At 36.7% G+C, this 17,400-nt stretch overlaps 1 long non-coding RNA gene across 3 annotated transcripts in view; it reads left to right on the top strand.

The window, feature by feature from the left end:
• Nucleotides 1-17,400, top strand: part of LOC125278040 — a 100,154-nt gene that overhangs the window by 4,958 nt on the left and 77,796 nt on the right. The window lies entirely within an intron of this gene.

Genomic DNA, 17,400 nt, shown 5'->3' on the forward strand with positions numbered 1-17,400 from the left:
TTTTGGGTTAAAAATGATCCAAAATCAATTTTTGAGCAAGTACATAATCAGCCAGTGTTCAAAATGATCCAAATTCACCAAATTCACAATTGTACGCTTGTAATAATGTTTTTTAATCCGAGTGGTACTGGTGGGTTTCCACGGGAAATTCGAGAATGCCGCCATTCATCTTTGAGTCATTACATCAGGTCTGTTTACATAAAGGAGTCCCAGCTAATAGGCTATATCGAATGTGAGGATGCTGCAGATGACAGATCATTTATAATGTCCACTGAGTGGCACTAAAAGCGTGTTCAGTTTTTGGCTAAAGCTAACATTACACACTGTTGGAGAGATTTATAAAGAATGAAGTTGTGTTTATGAATTATACAGACTGCAAGTGTTTAATAATGAAAATAGCGATGGCTCTTGTCTCCGTGAATACAGTAAGAAACGATGGTAACTTTAACCACATTTAACAGTACATTAGCAACATGCTAACGAAACATTTAGAAAGACAATTTACAAATATCGCTAAAAATATCATGATATCATGGATCATGTCAGTTATTATTGCTCCATCTGCCATTTTTCGCTATTGTTCTTGCTTGCTTACCTAGTCTGATGATTCAGCTGTGCACATCCAGACGTTCTGCCCTTGTCTAATGGCTTGAACATGAGCTGGCATATGCAAATATTGGGGGCGTACACCCCGACTGTTACGTAACAATCGGTGTTACGTTGAGATTCGCCTGTTTTTCGGAGGTCTTTTAAACAAATGAGATTTATATAACAAGGAAACAATGGCATTTGAAACTCAGTGTATGTCTTTTCCATGTACTGAACTCTTGTTATTCAACTATGCCAAGGTAAATTCAATATTTAATTCTAGGGCACCTTTAAAAATAATGTACCACAAACACTACACCTAAACCTACCCAATAGTGATCCGTAATCATGCCATTTTAGCTTGTTTTTGATCTCTCATCTTTGAGCTCTTTTACCGTGACTCATCTTTCACGGGATTCGTACCCAAGCCTTCCGCATCCTAAGTACAACTTCGTATCAGCTGAGCCAGCGAGCAAACTTATTATGTCAGAAAAGTGAAACCTATGGAGCTGGTTAAGCAAAGCGAAGTCCAAAATATATTTGTTTACAAATTGTGCACTTTGGTAAAAGCATTTTGAGATCATAATATAATATTGTGCAAGGAGGTGTGAAAACAATTCTTTATTAATCCATGCTCTGACCCTGTAATCATAGCTGTGTATGAAAACGATTTAAATTGCTTGCTGTTTTACTGCCTCTAGTGTTCATTTCTGTTGGAAACTGCAGTGATACGTACGTATTGGTACGTGTTTTGCGACTTGCAAAGATGTTCCCACAAGTACATCTTTCCATGAGACCGGGTTGGCTAATACACACTAAATACACGTAGTTATGCAATGCTGTTGTTGTTAACATTAACTATTTGAGAACAAAGTATAACAATAATAATAATATGCATGGTTTGATGTGATATGAGCTAAGTGATCATTAGATTTAAACTTCATTGGTAGCACAATTTATTGTCTAATGCTTTTTTTTCTCAGTTGGTCAGAAAAAAAGCGGCAGACATGTTACTTACTTCTTATTTTTAAATTCTTAATTTGGTCATACTTCCAAGACTGATTCTGAAGTACAGTATAAACCAGTGCGGTGAATGACAGCAAACATTCTCAAAACATTAAATTCATCTGCACTGAGGAGCCGTGTCGATGCACAACCCACATAAAGATGATAATTCCGCAAATATCTGCAATTGCAGGTTTCAAACAGAGATGGCGACAAAGAGGCAAAACTTACCGACTGCAGCTTTAAATTTCAGCCTGGAAAAAAAGCAGTATCAACATTCTGCAACAAATCTTTTGATCTGTTGTGTTCCACAGAAGAAAGAACATTCAGATTTGGATTGCATTGAGGGTGAATAAATAATGAGAGATTTTTCATTTTATGGGTGAACTACAGGCATCCTTTTAAAACTGTGCAAACACAGCCTTGCACAACTGTAATCTGTGAGCTGTAATTCTGTTTTTGCATTCAGTTCTCTCTTAAAAAAGCTGTGATCATCTACCACATCCACAACAGATAAGGAAAGGCAGCAAATGTTTGACTGGAATAAATAGCTTTGGACCTCCTGTGAGGAAGAGAGAGCCATTTGAGCCACACGTTCATTTCCGAGAGCAAAAAAAGAAACGGGAATTGCAACTCTTTCAGATGATACACCAGACGAGGTGTATGAGTGGAGCTTTTGTACGGAAACCTGCTTGCGATTATTGGCTGTGGGTGGAAATATGATTAAGTGCACTCAGAGTTCAGAGGCAATAAGCGCCCACATTTGTGTTGCTTCAAGAATATGGTCTCACAACCGCTCTGAAGGCAATGTGATTTACTGTATGAAAGGTCAAGTTCAGACTGAAGAGAAGGAATATATTATACAAGTAAAGTAACCTTATTAAGTATGAGTAATGAGCGTACACACACCTACTGACATTCATTCTTTTAAAGGGGCACAGCTATACAGATTGCGGGACCATTAAAAGTCAAATGCACAATTCAGGAAGACTTCAATTCTCTAATTATCTATTATGCATGATTATATCATACTTAGTTCTCATTTATAATGATACAAGTGCGTCTAAGCCCTGTATATTTATGAATCTTTATGACCATCATGAGGGGATCTGAAAGGCTGGTCACTCAATGTAGAGAATGTGCTATTGTTTCAGCTGGGGAAAAACAGGATATAATCAGACCAGATGATCTCATTATGTCATTGATTTGTATAAGCCTTGAAATTACACTGCTTGAGAAAAGGGTATTGACACATAGTGTAATTATGAGGGTTTTTAGCTTGATGACCGAATTGATTATCGCATGGATTTTGGCACTGCGTTAGCAAGCTCTGGCAAAACTTCATAAACAATTTCCTTTGCTGTCGCACTGGAAGTCAGACTCCAGAATCCCCTTGAAAATAAGAGAATATTAAAGCAAACATATCAAATGTTATTACTTTCAAATAAAACGCCATTAAAATTAGATGAATTACCCTTCTTAATTCAAATCTTGCAAAGTTGTGTTCACACTCGGTCAATGTCTGAATCTCTCCTCACATACTTTGATGCTTTCCATGGAAAAACATTGTAATTGATCATCAAATTGCCCCTTAACTCACAAAATTTGTTCTCCAGGCTTTCAGTTTCATGGGGCTGGTGCTCATATTATTTATTACTGCAGGTCTTGGTCTCTGATTAATTCCAAGCTAATTGCAACCTGTGCATGAGCTATTGATTTTTGAGACATAACTTTGCCCCTGGCTGCAATTTAGTAATTGTGCAAAGACAAATGTGCCTAAAACCTAATCTGAAACTCAGAAAAATTATGACCATCATTGCCTAATATTTCAGAGGCTGGTAAACACAGTGACTCTGACAAAAAGCTGCCCTGCTTTCATAATCCATAAACCCACCGTTACTGTAAATAAATAAAATAAAATAAATACATAAAATAAAATAGGGCATCAACTGATTTTACAAGCCTGGGGCCTTAGAGATGTGAGGAGATATTAAACAGAAATGCTGAAATTCTCACACATAGCCAGGAGAAACACTTCCTATCCAGAGAGGAATCAACTGTATATTAAAACACGCCGATGCATATTGGCTGTTACATAAAATCACCTTATATAGGCATGCAAATATGGCTCCTAATGAATTAATGGAATTATGGAATCTAGCTTCCAGCTCTCAAGTTAGTTCTAATAATAATATGTGACAAGGAATATTCACAGCCTCCTTATTAGTGATATATTGGGCTTTAATTAGATGTTGTTTTTGCTCTTCAGAAATGAAGATATGGAAATTGCTAATAAGACAGCAGTGAACATTTTGTGCCTTTCATTTAAGACATAATTTACATCTATTTTTTATACATTTTAACTAGCAAAGATATAAATAATTAAATAAATGATTTGTGCTTGTTTCTGCACAATATGTGCAGCTTACCTGCACACATGGATCTAATGAAGACGTCAGGCAGTAGTCTAAAACTGTCACCGGTCACTATGATCCTGGCAGACCTGATGGATGAATTAATAGGAAGTGTCGTCTTCTTTGACCTGGACCTGGCAACCTGTCCTTACTCCCGTGGGACAAAGCTGGCAGCCTACTTAGTGTCAGGAATGGAGCTGCCAGATATACAGTAATTCTCATTCATTTCCCTGAAAATGTGCCGACATATGACAGTACAGTCCTGAAATGGAGCCATTCTCATGGAAACATCTTTCGGCTGTGTCTATCAGGCTTGACGTTTGTTTGAGTCTGATGTCATTGTTTGCTATATGCTTGAGTCAGCTACTAGCATGACTTCACCAAAAGAGTGGATCAGATCTCCAAAACATTGCGTCTGGGTAGAATAAAATTAAAAGTAAAAGAAGGGAAGCATTTAGCCCATACATAGACATCTAATCAATCAGATATTTCACATGTAAGTATAAGTTTCTTATTACAGTCAGTAAGCAATGCAACAATGACAAAAAAAAAATACAGGAAGCGATGCACACACACACACACAAACAAATACAGGAAGCAAAAAAGCAAATACATAAAAGGTACAAACCCCCCCCCCAAAAAAAACGTATTCCAAATTTTAATTATTTTGACTGGATGTATACAATATGTACGGAAGAGGATTAGGGCCAAGCAATAATAAAAAAAATAAAACCTCGAGATTAAAGTTATAATAAGTCGAATTAAATGTTGAGAATAAACTCATTAAATTACGAGAAAAAACTTGTTAAATTTCAAGAAAAAAGTCTAGATAAAATGTTGAGAATAAACTCGTTAAATTACGAGAAAAAACTTGTTAAATTTCGAGAAAAAAGTCGAGATAATTAAAAAAAAGTTGTTAAATTACGAAAACAAATTTGTTAAATTACGAATTTGTTCTCATAATTTAACGACTTTTTTCTCGTAATTTAATGACTTTATTCTCAACATTTTATCTCGACTTTTTTTCCTGGAAATTTAACGACATTTTTCTCATAATTTAACGAATTTGTTCTCGTAATTTAACAACTTTTTTCTCATAATTTAACAAGTTTATTCTTAACATTTTATCTCGACTTTTTTCTTGAAATTTAATGACTTTTCTCATAATTTAATGAATTTGTTCTCGTAATTTAACGACTTTTTTCTCGTAATTTAATGACTTTATTCTCAACATTTTATCTCGACTTTTTTCTCGAAATTTAAAGTTTTTTTCTCGTAATTTAACAAGTTTATTCTTAACATTTTATCTTGACTTTTTTCTTGAAATTTAACAAGTTTTTTCACGTAATTTAATGTTTATTCTCAACATTTTATCTCAACCTTTTTCTCGAAATTTAACGAGTTTTTTCTCAAAATTTAACAACATTAATCTCGAGATGGTTTAATTTTTTATTATTGCTTGGCCCTAATCCTCTTCCATAAATATATATAACTTAAAGTGCTGTGAATTTATTGCATTACTTTAGTAAAGAATACAAATGATTACATTGTTACAGTTAGCAGGGATGTGGAGAGGTGAGAATCTGTAGGCAATCAGTGTTTTATTTGAGTAATCCACTTGAACAAAGAAAGTCCAAACAGTGAAGATAGTAATAATCCAAACAGAGAAATATAATCCAAACGAGAAACAGAAAACACAACAGCTTTACAAAGGGATATGTAAAGACAATGACTGAAAAACAAGGACTGAAACAGAGGTATAAATAGAGTAACTACAGAAACTAAGGTTGAGTTCTAAATCGCTCCCTATACCCTCATTCACTGTTACCTACATTAGTCCACTAATATAGTACACTTGAAGGAGTGAATGTTGTTAGGGGCAGTTGTGGCCACAACTGAGGTGCCATTACCCCAATCACTCCCCGGGCGCCACGGCAAAAATGGCTGCACACTGCTTTGGGTGTGTTTTCACTACTCACTGCTGTGTGTGCACTTGAATGGGCGAGCGAGTGAGCAAATTTGGACACTAAGGGTGTTTTCACACCTATGGATCGTTTGTTTTGTTCCAAAACAGGGACTAAATTTGTTACAAAATGGTTCAGTTCGCTTTCACACAGCAACATTTCAAAGCGTACCAAAATGCGTTTATGCAAGTCACATGCGAGTACAGTGTGTCGAGACCATATATGAATGTTAAAATGAAGCAGAGCAGGAAAAAGGCTTTGTCGGGACAGCATTCTCGAACAGAGAAGTGCAATTACACAGCATTTAAGATGAAGAGGCGCTCGTTGGTTTTCAACTATGGTAAATAATGTGCTCACTCACAGAATCAGACACTACTGCTTTTTATATCACATTTCCCGTTATGAATTATGATATCGTTTGGTTCGTTGGTCCGTTAACTGGGTCGGATTGCTTTCACATCTCTAGCGAACCGCTCCAGAGTTCGTTTGGAGTTCTTCAAAGAGGTCTCGGTACGCTTGTTTGGTCCCCTTTTGGTGCGCACCCGAGTGCGACTGCTGCTTTCACACCTGCCCAAACGAACCGCACCAAATGGGAAAACGAACTCTAGTATGATTCATCTGAACTAAATGAGGCTGGTGTGAAAGCACCCTGAGTGTTAATTTTGCATAGTTTATGCTGGCTTTTTAATATTAATTTGAAACTTAGCAGACTGGCAGCTCCAGTAATAATAAAAACATTTATCTTGAACTCTGTCATGGAAACTATGTACAAACCATAATTAAACAATTTAATAATCGATTAAAAAGGAATTCATAACTGTATGATTATGCTGTACCCACATTGGACCAGCAGTTTGTAAAATGGATGGATGGAGGAATTAGTTTGGCACGACCCTTACATTGCATGAGTATTGAGTGAGTATTCTCTAGCCATTGAGTACATCGATGTACACTCGTTATTGTGGTGCATTGTGGGATTGAATGAGTGCACTCGATAATGGTTTCGGAAACCACTACAAATGGTGGTTCTCTCAAATAGTTCGGCAATTTAGGGGGTGATATAGGGGGCTATTTCAAATAAAGCCTAAGAGTAACTATGGGAACAAAGGCTGTGTCTGAAATTGCCCCCGATACCATTAAATAGGGGACTATTTGAGGGGATAGACAATTGTAGTGGTGTCCGAAACCATAATGGACATTATCGAGTGCACTCATTCAATTCCACAATGTACCGCAAAAATGAGTATAGAACCAATGTATGCTCAGCGGCTAGAAAATACCCATAATGCACTGTGAGAGTCACGCGCCGAATGAATTCCGGTGTCTCGCCAGAAGATTTGCACTCGCAGCTGAATCATCCATCCATTTTTCAAACCGTTGGTCCAATGTGACTACAGAGTAATATCATACAGGTATAAATTCCTTTTGAATTGATTATTAAATTGTTTAATTAAGGTTTATACATAGTTTCCATGATAGAGTTCAAGATAAATCTTTTCATCTTACTACTGGAGCTGCCAGTTTGCTAAGTTTCAAATAATTATTAAATGGTTCACCCAAATGAAATTTCATCTTCGGAACACAATTAAGATATTTTTGATGAAATCCGAGAGGTATATGACTCGTCCATAGACAGCAATATATCAATACTTTCAAGGTCCAGAAAGGTAGTAAAGACATAATTAAAACAGTCAACGTGACTGCAGTGGTTCTACCATAATTTTATGAAGCGACGAGAATACTTTTTGTGCGCAAAAACAAAACAAAAATAATGACTTTATTCAACAATCTCTATGGGGACGACATGAGAGTGAGTAATTAATGGGTGAACTAACCCTTTAAAAAGTATGAAAAAGTGGCAGCCTTTCCAGAGCACCAGTGTCTGAATTCACTCTCTTGTTTTCATTCACTCCTTCAAGTATAGGGAGCGATTTCGGATATTCCAGATATTAAAACCAAGAAACTCAAAACTAGTGAACATGCAATGGACATGTTTTTTATTTATTTATTTTTATTTGACATACCATACATTTCATACAATTAATTTTTAATTCAATTAACAGTCCTATAAAATGAATAAAATCTTATGTCCAAGGTCGTGGTATATTGGTTAGTGCATATGTTCAGACACACTGAGCCATGGTGCTCATGTCCCACACTGAAATATATATATAATATATATATAATTATCGATTGTCCAAAGTAGTCTTATGCCCCCTTAACATATGCAGATAGCAGCATGCATCATCTTCTGTAGGTGCTCTTCTCAGCTCTTATTTTCCCCTGACCTTTTGCTGAACTTTCTGCCATTAGTCTGAGTCGAATTTGAGCAGAGTGCATATTTAAAAGTGTATACTCTTCCCTTTTCATCTTGCACTGAAGTTTCCTGACAAGCCAGAGGGAATGCGAATCAACGTGATATCTGGAAAAGTGCATTAAAGTGATAAGTTTATTCTACAGGCATGAAAGGGAATGGCAAAATAAGGCATCTGGCTCAGAGTGCTGCACTACTGGTGAAGCAGGGAGACTAATCAGACGCAAGCCTTCACAGAGAGAGAGAGAACTTGCCTCACAGTGCAGACTGCAAAGATGACAAATCATAGACATACTGTGAATCAATATTTCATTTTAACAGGGACTGTAAATTATGAAGGGCTAACAAGGAGTGATAAGTTAATTCTGAGGCTGTGATTATATGTAAAAAGCCACAATGGTAGATATTCTGTGAGTTAATGTTGAGACAAACAGTTTGGCCCTGACAATCATAGTTATCTATACGTACCATAAATACCCCATTTGATTGCTCCAGACACATCAATGTGCCTGGCATCTTGGAACCGTCCACATTTCTGCTTATCACCTACATTTAAAAGTCAAATGGATTTTCTCTGAAAATGCCACAACATTGTGCAGCATGGAAGAAAAAAATTACAGACAAAATGGTATAAAATTTCAAGTAGATAATAATGTTCTGTTTTTGTGTGTAATATACCTATGCCTTTAATTATTAACTGAAAAAAAAAAACTATAGATTTTTTTTAAACAGTTTTTATTTATTTATTTATTTGTATGTTTTTTCTCCAATTCACATTATAATCAGATGCTAAATGTATGGTATTTAATGGTTAAAGGATAGTTTTTTTTTTTTTTTTTTAATTTCTCTGTTCTGCTGAATACAAAGGAAGATATTCTGAAGAATGTCAGTAACCAAACAGATCTCGCCCCCCATTGACTACCATAGTATTTTTTTTCCTACTATGGTAGGAAATGGAGGGCAAGATCTGTTTGATTACTGACATTCTTCCAAATATCTTCCTTCATGAAATTAAGCATACACCATTTATCTTGTTTAACACATCCAATTTGACATTATTGCCTATATCCAGCAAAGTAAACCATCAGATTGAAGTGTGATTTTCACAAAACTGTATTTTTCAGCTTTTTTAAAGGTAAATTTTGGTGTTTTTCCAAAAAAGGACACCAAAAAACCAAATGATATGAGTTCATATAATTCATACATTTATGTACACCAAAGCAACGGTCCCTAAAACAGGACTGACAACCATATTCTTCACCTGTGTGAACCTGGCCATGGTTGTCAGATAGGTTGCACATAAGTATCACATAAAAAGCTGCAGCTCAAAAAAAAACAAAACAATAGCACGCTATACTAAGCAGTAAAGAAGAATAACATCTTGTTTACCTTCTAAAACCACCTTGATTGCTGTAATAATTCTGTTTGCAGCTTAAACCATGTATTGAGTTTACTAACTGGAAGTTTTGTGAGTTTCTTTGTGTGTGGTATTTTTGTGGTATGAAGATGAGATTTGTATCGATTGTTTTGAATCCGAAATATGTAGAGCGGATGCACTCTGTGATCCCCCATCGTGTTTTTAAGATCAGCTTTTCTCTGATGAGGATCCAACACAGCCACAGGCACACCAAGAGCTGCTCTCTCTCTCTAAAAGGAACAGTACACCATCACGCTAAAGCCAGTAAGTTTACTCCCCTGTGAGCAATTGACTAGATACACTTCCTCTCTTCTGCCATCATTTGTAACAATGTTCACAATTTTGCACTTTACCATGCTACTAGATGCAATTACGATGTGATTTTTGGTCAATAGAAGCTCTAACACAGTTGTTTTGACAAGTAGGAACGAATGTTTATGACAAATTGTGAAGAAAATGAGCTACTGAACAAATTTTGGATCAGTGGAGTGGTATTTACCTCCAAACACCCTGAGAATCCACCTAAGGATCAGCAAGAGGTCCATTTTATAATCTTTAGTGGTGGTGGTGATTGTGCGTTAGCCTGAGGCTGATTAAATTTAAGGGATTTGCGAATCAGGAGCTGATTTGGCTGAAAGGGCAGGCTATAGCATGATTAATGGCCTTATCCAGAGCTGATTCTTGCCCATCGGTGATTAGATAATCAGTCATCTCTGTGTCACACTTGACTGCAGAAATGAGAGGATAAGGGAAGGAAAGGTGTCATAGAATATGAAAATGAGGTGACACAGGGCCATTATGAGCTGTAAAACCAAGAAGAGCATTTCACAGACATGAACCGAATGTGATCAGACCTATCAAGGTTCTTTAAAACTCTCCAGAGCGTCCAGTATACTGATTTTCTCTAATGTAAGCATTAGTTAATGCAGCAATGTGGGTATTCATTAGTTACTGTCCTTGATTCTGATTGGTCAATAGCTGTGTTTTATTACCTGCATTCAGATTTAGCATTTTCCTTCAGGTCAGTCCTATGTTCGTAATAAAAAATCTGTTTAAATGTCTGATGTATTATCTTGTCCTTTTAACAATTAAGGGGTTTTCCCATGACTGACAGCGCTAGTCAAAGCATTTGTCAGTTGCATCTTGTTCCGTATTCACAACAATTCAGTCTTTTCAATATAAGTCTTCGCTACTGACTGATATACTTATGAAGACAGTCTTTGCCACCATCTAAATGGTGTAATAATGTAACTTCTGTTGCTGTTCACAGTCAGGGACTATTTTTTCTGGTGGAAGGAAGGGTTTTAGTAAGAGTTTACTTCATAAAAGTTGCATTGTTACATATTTTTGGCTTTAATATTGTGCTGTTCTCTATGAACATTTTGCATTCAGTCTATTAACAAGTTGTAGTAGAGTGACCCCTTCTGTTCAAAGTAAGTCCTTATGAGTGCGTTCACACTTGTCATGTTTGGTTCGATTAAAACGAACCATGGTGCGATTGCTCGGATAGTGCGGTTCATTTGAACATATGTGAACGCTGCCATCTGGACCGTGGTGCGCACCAAACAAACGGACCGAGACCGCTGAAAAGATGGGTCTCGGTCCGCTTCCAAACGAACTCTGGTACGGTTCGAATGATATATGAACGCAACATGGACCTAAGACATGTAAACGAACCAAAAACAGGAAGACGAGACCCTAAAAAGGACAGAATCCTCATACATGTTGGTTTTTCTTGTCATAGTCGCGAGTTTGCCCATCACAGGCATCAGACGCGCGTCTCCACGCAGCAGATTGTTTGTGTGTGTGACTAGTTTCAGCAGCAGCAGGGAAGAGCATGCGGTCATGGCTATTGCTCCTTGCTTTAAGTTTATTTGAAGGCACTTTCGGTATATAGATAGTACTACATTATAATTCCTGTGCATATTTACTTTAAATTGTTATTTCTTATATGCCAGATGTTATCTTCCCTTTATTTTGTGAATTGCCCAATCTATTTCTGATATAGTTGATGCTAACTATATGGAATGTAAAGAGCCTTTGTTGTGCTTATGTGAACATGTTATTGATTCTTTACACTTATCTTGAAAACCACTCCTGCGTCTGTTGTCTTTGGGAGGAGTTATCTGACTGCATATGCAAGGCGTTTGAGATAAAGGGCAGAACAAATATTTGTATTGTGTGGTAACCGTTTTATAAAAGCAATAAGGTACTCGAGGCTAGTGCTGTATCGTGAATAAGTCACGGCTGAAGGGGTTGCAGACAACGCCCTTCAGCCGTAACTTATTTACGATACAGCACAGCCTCTCGTACCTTATTGCTTACATATATATGTGTGTGTGTGTGTGTTTTCATATACTTTTCATATAAATGTACATTTTGAATAAAATGAAATATTCATTTGACATTATATTTCTATCATGACAACTATTGGAAGATTTTATCATGGTAATGGATATGACAATGTTAATGTATTTGGTTTTGTTGGATTAGATCTGCTACGCTGCTGCTGCTGCTGAATTGCTGCTGCTGTTGATTTTTGCTGTGTTGTAGATTTTTGCTCTTGCTGCTGCAGAGCAAGTACAAGAACTTGCTACTGTTAATACTTACGCAGATACACTGCTGCGAGTAAGACATACTGCTGCTGCACAAATAGCATATATCAATTACCAATAGCAGATCTATACAGGTGGAGCTGGGGAAGGTGGAGGGATTTAGACGAACTCTAAAAGTGCTCTGCAACTACTATAGTGAATGATAACCAGCCATTTAAATGTTGTGAGCCGTGAGCTTATTGACTGCAGATGTGACATGAACCAATCAGGTTTTGCCAGTACTTAATGCTGTAATCATTAGCTTGCATTAAGGACCCATCAGCCTGTGCCATCTAGAGTTTCATGACAGAACTAGGCATATATCTTTTTTACATTTATATAATTATATTTAAAATCGACACTGTTTTTAACTTTACCAGCTTTGGCCAGGATTGGACTATGTGCAATGTCACTTCTGTTTAGCAGGTGCTGGTACTGGGCTGCATAAGTGACAGTGCTCCAGGAGAGAAGCGTGATAAAGATAAATAACTGCTACTCGGGAACATTTTTTGCATCATTAAACATGGCAAACATATTAGCTTGCATAGAGTGAAGGAGAATCCCTGAGGAGATAGGGCTGAATCATGCAGCCCACGGTGATCATAAAGAGGTATAGACTCTTGCCAATCCCTGTAACATCAAAGACAAGTGAGGAATTCGCTTCACGCCATCTGAATAACTAAACAGAGAGGAGTTCTTTGCATATAGGCAGAGAACTGAGGAACAGCACTTGTTGAAAATCCCTTTGAAATTCCTCAGATCACCTTGAGCTGACCTAAGTGCTAAATGATAACTGTTTTAAAAGTACTTTATGAACAGTGAGACATTTTGTCTCATTGGCACGTAATCTGTATAGGGGCAATTTGGCAAAATCATAACTTTATCAATAATCCGATTAAGCATTTCATACTGATATGTGCAGAGAGTAACGTCCTCAGGCCATATTTTTATATTAATTATGTTACTTGCTGCATATTTAATAGGAAAGTGCAATAATATTTGTTGTATTTGATATACTTTACAATTTAATTTGGGTGCAAATAATATGTCTATACTGGGCATTTGGACTTGCAAATTGAATTATTATTCTGATTTATTATAATATGTTTTTTTTTTTTTTTTTACCAATTTTGCAAGGTAAAATCAACAACAGTACATGTCCTGAGTCTAGTGCATCTGCAAATTGAAATACCAGATATATAGGATAATTTTGCTATACTAAAATGTACTGAAATAATAATTAATAATGTTAAACTAATATAGTAATTTTAGTCATTTTTATATTATATGGATGGATTATAAAATAATACTGAGTAAACAAAATTTTCAGTTGAATTTGTTAAATTAGCCATTTTGATTTTCACATTTCATAATAGTAACTAAATTCCAAAGATATTTCAGGTAAAAATATGGGGTTATTGTAAAAAACAAAAACAAAAAAAAAAACATATTGTCACTCACTGGAGATGTGGAACATCATTCTCACATGTACAAATGACCACCCATTATGTATAACACACAGAAGTTGATTTGTTCCTATACAAGAAAATCTAAAACCAATTTGTTCAAGTAGTTGTTGAAGTAAAACAGGCATTATGTTAATGATAGGTGAAAAAGTTAATGAAAGGTCATTGTAGGTGTTATGTCTGAAATATATGTCCACAACCGATAACCGCACATGAATTTCAGCAGCCCTAAAGGTCTCACCTCTGCCCTGCTGCCCTTCTGAATCTCTGCCTTTAATAAACAGGACTGTTAGCACTTTCATCAGCTAGGTCAAGCGTCACCCAGAACCTGTTCATCTGGGACTGCACTGACAGAAACTCACCTCATTGTGAGCCAATATGGCCACTTAGGTCTTCCTTCAGGGCTTATATCTCTCAAAGATAGAAAACAGGTGCCCAAAACAACAAACGTAATGGGATTTTAGCCTCTCTTTTTTTTTTTTTACGCCATAGTTTCTGCACTGGATGGGAGAGCACCCAGGCCTGGTCGTGCAGCTGAATACCATTGTTTTGAGTATATATTGACATTTCACAGGCTGGTAAATGAGGGAGACCTGGCCCCTGGACCTCAGTGTGAGTTCAGTGCCACCAAGCAAATTAAACGCTGGACTGGGGGGTTGATGGCAAATTGATGTTCCTGTGTGTGTGTCCCTCAGCACTGTTTGTTTTTTCAGCAAAGGCTATAAGTAGGTATATGGTGGGTGCAAACTCACTCTTTATACGCATTGTGCAAAACAGGTGGACGTTGTCCTGACCATTTACGAAATAGTTTAGTTGTTACACTAATATGTTGTTGTCACATTTACAGCTTTGATAAGAGTAAAGATAAGGGAAAATCTTTTAAAAATGTAGTTAAAACTGTTACAACTTCTTAGAAATATACTCATGTTGTCATGTTCACATTGTCATGTTATAACTCGTTCTTAGTAATTATTTCCAATGATTACTTGATTATTTTTTTGTATAATTTTATTTTATTTGATAATTTTATAATCAATATATATATATAATATATATATATATATTTTACATTTTGTCATAAAAGGTCAAATTATTAATTAAAATTATTAATATTTTACTTCTTGTCTGACCTTGACATGGGTCTGCGGGTATCCTCTCTAAGATATAATTTCCTGTTTTATGTTTATTTATGTTGGTCACACACCACATGACTAATTGGCAGACACAAATTTCTTTTATATAATAAATAAATTTAATAAGTAAAATGTTTTTTTTCTAAGAAATAATGCATGATTATTGCAAACTACATAATGGTTTTTAGGAATTTAATTTTTTTTAATGTGGCTTTTTCTTTATTTTGTTATCAAGACAGTTGTATAACACTGACAGTTTTTACTTTATGCACTTAAAAATATCAAAATGAATTTTGAATTTCAAAATTAAATTAAAGCTGCAAGCAGCGTTGAAAGGGCCCTCGCACCCGGGCTCACCGCCACCGCCACCCATCGGCCTTAGGAAAACAGTGAAAAGTGGGCGACATGCATGTAAGCGAGTAAATGCAGGAGAATTATGGCAAAGTCATTTCGACGTGTCACACTTGACTGTGACTGAATATTTCCATGTAGATGTCTTTAGGCGAGGATTTTTATCAAACGTGAAGTTTGGAGTAGATCGGACATTGTATGCCTGAGTTACAGCTTCCTGTTTCGTGGCGTTAATCTCATACCTTAGCACTTCGCCAAGTGTTGCATGATTTAACGTGTTTCTAACATGTTTGTTACTTCATGGCATATTTAAATGTGTTTCTGGGAGTGAATTACAGTGTAAAGCATGCCATTTCCTGTTGCCAGCAGGTGGCACTATGACTAACTGAATATTGGCATATAAATGTCTTTATGCCAGGACTCTTATCACACATGTGAAGTTTGGGGCAGATTGGACTCTGTATGCCTGAGTTAATACAGCTTCTTCTTTCATGGCAAAACATCAGACTTTGTCAGGCCGCCACGTACACGCCCTTCAACGAAAACTCAAGATGAAAAACTCACCTACAAAATTTCAATTAAGCTGCCTTCGTGCCACGTTTCACATACAGGTATGAAATTTTAAATTTCATACCTGTATGTGAAACGTGGCGCGAAGGCCGCTTAATTGAAATTTTGTAGGTGGCGCTATCGAGCCATTTTGCCACACCTAATTCTGAAACCCATATCAGATGTAAATTTTCACCACTTTTGACACGTGTGCCAAGGTTCATGAGTTTTCGAGCATGTTTAGGCCCTCAAAAATGCAATTCATTTTGGAGAAGAAGAATAATTGGCTGAGAAATTACAATAGGGTCCTCACACTATCGATGCTCAGGCCCTAACAAGCTCATAATTGAAAATGTGGATTTAAAGGGTTAGTTCATCCAAAAATTAGACTAATCAACAGGGAAAAACTACAAAGGGCTACAAACATGGCACACAAGACAGGAAATATAAAGTCCCAAAACACGCACAGGGAGTATATGACAGTAGTGTAACTTTTTTAAATTAAATTATATAATATATTTTTGAATAAATTAAATAGATCTGAACCAAAAAGATGAATGTCATGTCATTGACCCTAATGCCATTCCTCTCAATAAGAATTTTATAAATCTAAGTAGAGATGAAATATAATTTGCGAACATATTGCAATCACATTGAGGCAGGACCGGAGCCAGGAGAATGTGATTTATCTCACCTCTGAGTGAAAGAAAATTGGAGAGTTGTACTGTGTCTTTGTCTCGTGTGATTGGGTTTCCTGGAGCATGAAGTGTGTAGGTACGTATGACGTGTTAGAGTAGCTGATGTTATTGTAGGTGTCAGGGAGATGGAAGTTGGCAGACACATACAGGAGTTGGGCAGAGTTTATGAATCGGAGCTTGTGATCTACAGCTCTTTTGTCCTTGAGAAGTCAAAGTGCGTGTTTGCGCTTGAGCGTGCACGTACATGTCTGTTTGTGAGCGCGAAAGTGGGTGAATATACTCGTTCTTTGATAGAAAGGCAGCGCGGTGTCTGCCCAGTTCTTTATTGTCTCAATCTATTAAATGCACTGCCAGTTATCTTAAGTCTGCATCTCTCTCCAGGACAAAAAGTTGTAAAAGTGAGTCAATGGAGAGGTTGCTTCAAAGACACTCTCCTATAAAACACTATGGGGGGGAAAAAAGGAAAATGTTGCTTGAATTTACTCCCTCTCATAACCAGACATCATCAACAGCAACCAAGCATAACAGCAATTCTAACTAAATGAGTGATGACCGTTAAGTATTTTGAAATTGTTCTGTAGTCCCTCTTTTCTCCACTGAAGTACCATTTATTATACAACACCTGCATAGCTGTAAAATCATCTACGGCAAACAGCTTTAAGGCAAGTGAAGAACAATGAGAGCAATTAATCAGCTAACTGAGCACTTCGGGCTGTCTGGGTCACTAGGTGGGCCACCACACCTGTGCTGCTGACATGCTTGATGTCTTTCTACAGTCTAATGAGCAATTTGATGAGTGAAACCCATCACGATTCCAAATGTGGCATATAAAGGTGCAAGGTCCAATCTGTCACAGGTCCACCACTCAAACAGAGGTGAAACCAGCCCAAGTCAGATTTTCAGCCAT

This window comes from Megalobrama amblycephala, linkage group LG11 (assembly GCF_018812025.1).
Source record: "Megalobrama amblycephala isolate DHTTF-2021 linkage group LG11, ASM1881202v1, whole genome shotgun sequence".
In the NCBI taxonomy this organism is placed as follows: domain Eukaryota; kingdom Metazoa; phylum Chordata; class Actinopteri; order Cypriniformes; family Xenocyprididae; genus Megalobrama; species Megalobrama amblycephala.